The sequence below is a fragment of the Amaranthus tricolor genome, chromosome 14 (assembly GCF_026212465.1).
Source record: "Amaranthus tricolor cultivar Red isolate AtriRed21 chromosome 14, ASM2621246v1, whole genome shotgun sequence".
In the NCBI taxonomy this organism is placed as follows: domain Eukaryota; kingdom Viridiplantae; phylum Streptophyta; class Magnoliopsida; order Caryophyllales; family Amaranthaceae; genus Amaranthus; species Amaranthus tricolor.
The window spans coordinates 24757410-24762808 of NC_080060.1; positions in this window are offsets into that span (position 1 = coordinate 24757410).

Consider the following 5399-nt stretch of genomic DNA (forward strand, 5'->3'; position numbering starts at 1 on the left):
ATCCTTTTTCATTCTTCATTGTTCATTCTTCATTGATCATTAATCCTTGTTCATTCTTCATCGTTCATTCGTCATTGATCATTGATCCTTGTTCATTCTTCATCGTTCATTCGTCATTGATCATTAATCCTTGTTCATTCTTAATCGTTCATTCTTCATTGATCATTGATCCTTGTTCATTCTTCAATTATCATTGATCCTTGTTCATTCTTCATCGTTCATTCTTCATGGATCATTGATCCTTGTTCATTCTTAATCGTTCATTCGTCATTGACCATTAATCCTTGTTCATTCTTCATCGTTCATTCTTCATTGAGCATTGATCCTTGCTCATTCTTCATCGTTCATTCTTCATTGATCTTTGATCCTTGTTCATTCTTCATTGTTCATTCGCCATTGATCATTCATCCTTGTTCATTCTTCATCGTTCATTCTTCATTGATCATTGATCCTTGTTCATTCTTCATCGTTCATTCTTCATTGATCATTGATCCTTGTTCATTCTTCATCGTTCATTCTTCATTGAGCATTGATCCTTGTTCATTCTTCGTCGTTCATTCTTCATTGAGCATTGATCCTTGTTCATTCTTCGTCGTTCATTCGTCATTGACCATTGATCCTTGTTCATTCTTCATCGTTCATTCTTCATTGATCATTGATCCTTGTTCATTCTTCATCGTTCATTCTTCATTGATCATTAATCCTTGTTCATTCTTCATCGTTCATTCTTCATTGATCATTGATCCTTGTTCATTCTTCATCGTTCATTCTATATTGATCATTGATCCTTGTTCATTCTTCATCGTCCATTCGTCATTGATCATTGATCCTTGTTCATTCTTCATCGTTCATTCTTCATTGATCATTGATCCTTGTTCATTCTTCATCGTTCATTCGTCATTGACGATTGATCCTTGCTCATTCTTCATCGTTCATTCTTCATTGATCATTGATCCTTGTTCATTCTTCATCGTTCATTCGTCATTGATCATTCATCCTTGTTCATTCTTCATCGTTCATTCTTCATTGATCATTGATCCTTGTTCATTCTTCATCGTTCATTCTTCATTGATCATTGATCCTTGTTCATTCTTCATCGTTCATTCTTCATTGATCATTGATCCTTGTTCATTCTTCATCGTTCATTCTTCATTGATCATTGATCCTTGTTCATTCTTCATCGTTCATTCGTCATTGACCATTGATCCTTGTTCATTCTTCATCGTTCATTCTTTATTGATCATTAATCCTTGTTCATTCTTCATCGTTCATTCTTCATTGATCATTGATCCTTGTTCATTCTTCAATTATTATTGATCCTTGTTCATTCTTCATCTTTCATTCGTCATTGATCATTGATCCTTGTTCATTCTTCATCGTTCATTCTTCATTGATCATTGATCCTTGTTCATTCTTCATCGTTCATTCGTCATTGATCATTGATCCTTGTTCATTCTTCATCGTTCATTCTTCATTGATCATTGATCCTTGTTCATTCTTCATCGTTCATTCGTCATTGAGCATTAATCCTTGTTCATTCTTCATCGTTCATTCTTCATTGATTATTGATCCTTGTTCATTCTTCATCGTTCATTCGTCATTGATCATTAATCCTTGTTCATTCTTCATCGTTCATTCTTCATTGATCATTGATCCTTGTTCATTCTTCAATTATCATTGATCCTTGTTCATTCTTCATCGTTCATTCGTCATTGATCATTGATCCTTGTTCATTCTTCATCGTTCATTCTTCATTGATCATTGATCCTTGTTCATTCTTCATCGTTCATTCGTCATTGATCATTGATCCTTGTTCATTCTTCATCGTTCATTCTTCATTGATCATTGATCCTTGTTCATTCTTCATCGTTCATTCTTCATTGATCATTGATCCTTGTTCATTCTTCATCGTTCATTCGTCATTGACCATTGATCCTTGTTCATTCTTCATCGTTCATTCTTTATTGATCATTAATCCTTGTTCATTCTTCATCATTCATTCTTCATTGATCATTGATCCTTGTTCATTCTTCAATTATCATTGATCCTTGTTCATTCTTCATCTTTCATTCGTCATTGATCATTGATCCTTGTTCATTCTTCATCGTTCATTCTTCATGGATCATTGATCCTTGTTCATTCTTAATCGTTCATTCGTCATTGACCATTAATCCTTGTTCATTCTTCATCGTTCATTCTTCATTGAGCATTGATCCTTGCTCATTCTTCATCGTTCATTCGTCATTGATCATTGATCCTTGTTCATTCTTCATCGTTCATTCTTCATTGATCATTGATCCTTGTTCATTATTCATCGTTCATTCTTCATTCTTCATCGTTCATTCGTTATTGACCATTCATCCTTGTTCATTCTTCATCGTTCATTCTTCATTGATCATTGATCCTTGTTCATTCTTCATCGTTCATTCTTCATTGATCATTGATACTTGTTCATTCTTCATCGTTCATTCGTTATTGACCATTAATCCTTGTTCATTCTTCATCGTTCATTCTTCATTGATCATTGATCCTTGTTCATTCTTCATCGTTCATTCTTCATTGATCATTGATCCTTGTTCATTCTTCATCGTTCATTCGTTATTGACCATTAATCCTTGTTCATTCTTCATCGTTCATTCTTCATTGATCATTGATCCTTGTTCATTCTTCATCGTTCATTCTTAATTGATCATTGATCCTTGTTCATTCTTCATCGTTCATTCGTCATTGACGATTGATCCTTCTTCATTCTTCATCGTTCATTCTTCATTGATCATTTTATGTAGGATCACCTACATCTAGTTCTGCTGAGCTAGCCAAGATCAATATAATGATGCATCAAATGGAAGACGCTAAAATTCAAGGTCCAAAACTGAAATCCTTTAATTTCGTAGTCATAAACTAAGTCTTCTTTTTTTTTTTTTTTTTTTTTTTTTTTTTTTTTTTTTTTGGGTCGTTTTATTATTTAAGTCGTTTATTTTATTTCGAGTATTTGGGTCTTTTGTTTTCTTCGAAATGATTTAAGCCAGGTTTAGGATCAAGCTTAATCATTTCTCATGCTTAGTTAGTCGAGTTGTACTTTTCTTTTATTTGAGTTTAGTATTTAATTTTGCTCATGGGTCGAATATTATGCGATTGAAACGCAAGCAAGCAGCTGAAAATATCAAGCAAATAAACCAAGGAAATATGAAGAATATAAATATGAAAGTTAAGCAAGTGGATGATTAAAAAAATATATTTAGCAAAATTAAGACGTTGAGACACTACTTGCAGCTGAAATTTTCAGCATTATTTCTTGAAGATTGTGAGGGATATATCATGAAGATCTTATCTACTTGTCAGCCCCAAAATATCATTTGAAGATTAGTCAAACATATTGCAAATAATAGCTGATTTGTAGCTGTTGCAAGTGGGTGTATAGCTGATTTGTAGCTGTTGCAAGTGGGTGTATGGCTGATTTGTAGCCGTTGCAAGTGGATTCTTTGCTATTTTTTTTTTCTTGCTGGCTTATCTCCTTATAAGTATAAATAAGGCTTAGCTTGTTTCTGATGATACTCAACACTTTCAATACAAACTTCCAATTGAGCAATTTTCTTTGTTCTTATTTGCAATTTACTTTAACTTGGATTAGTTTAAGTAATTTGAAGTTCCTATGCTTTTCATTCTTTTGGCTAAAGTTTGAATGTGTTCTTAGGAGCCCTTAGATTTGTTTCGTGGTGTATCTGTATCGAAACAACCTTTGGCAAGCCATTTTCAGTTTGAAAATCAGCACATACATTTCATTTTTCCCTTGTTATAAAACCACAAAAAAATCACAAAAACAAATTCATTAAACGAAAACAGCAAACTACGTGTGCTTATAGCTTGGTTTTGTTTTGAGGCATACCAATCTATATCATCTTGGTATCAGAGCCAAGGCTACGCTCCGAGCCTTAATTTCGTTCATTCACAAAGCATAACACCATGTCTCAAAGTGGTGAAGGAGAAACTAGTGATTTGAGCAGAATTGTTGAAGAGCAAAATGCCACCATTAAATACCTACAAACCCAACTTAAAGAGTATCTAGACCTAAAACGCACCTTAAGGGAAGGTGGGGATTATGAGTCTGAAAGTCCTAAAGTTAGTAGGCAAACAAGCCGTGGAGATGATCTTAGAGTCGACATTCCAGAATTTGAAGGAAGATTAGATGGAGATGAGTTCCTTGAATGGGTAAGAACCGTTGAAAGAGTATTTGATTACAAGAATACGGATGAAGAAAAGAAGGTAAAGATAGTAGCATTAAAATTGCGCAAATATGCTTCTACTTGGTGGGCTAGCAAATGTGCAAAACGAGAAAGAGAAGGGAAAGACAAGATTAGATCATGGGAAAAGATGAAGAAGCAAATGAAGGAAAAGTTTCTGCCTTCATACTACATGCAAGAGAATTTCACCAAACTTCAACATCTACAACAAGATGGCAGGAGTGTAGAAGAGTATGGTCGAGAGTTCGAGACAATGATAATGAGGTGCGACCTTAAGGAGGATGATCATCAAACTTTGGTAAGATTTTTAAATGGTTTAGATTCAAAAATCAGAAACATTGTTGAATTACAACCTTATGCTTGCCTTGATGATTTAATTAACCTTGCACATAAAGTGGAAAAACAACAAAGAACTAAAATGAAGGAAACCTCACGTTTCACTTCAGCAAGAACGACCAATTTCAATTCCTACCAAAAGAACACTCCCCATCCCTATTCTAAAGTCCATTCGCAAGATTCAAAAGCTTTGCAAAATAATCATTTAAAGCAGCCCGTAAGCGTACCCAATACACCCAAAGCAAACACCAATTCATTCACACCTAGGAGATGTTTTAAGTGTCAAGGCTTAGGACATATCTCATCCGAATGCCCAAACCGAAAAATGGTGAACTTGGTTGAATTTGATGATCATCAAGAGGAAAACGAGGAGGATTTCTGTGACAATGCTGAACTTGATGAGGAAATGATATATCCAGATGAAGGAGAATTATTGGTTATGCGAAGAGCTCTTAGTGGGGTCAAAGCCAAAGATCCAAACCCACAAAGGGAAGCAATATTCCACACAAAATGTACGGTTAAAGGTAAGATCTGTTCGCTTATCATTGATGGAGGAAGTTGCACTAATGTCGCTTCAAAGACCATGGTGGACAAGCTTAATCTCACCGCCACTCCACACCCCGAGCCATACATGATTCAATGGTTGAATCAAAACAAAGGTATTCCTGTAAACTCTCAAGTTTTACTATCGTTTTCAATAGGCAATAGTTATAAGGAGAGTCTTTTATGTGATGTTATACCTATGGATGCATGTCATGTTTTATTAGGAAGACCTTGGCAATATGATAGAAAAGTTATGCATGATGGCTTTAAAAATACACA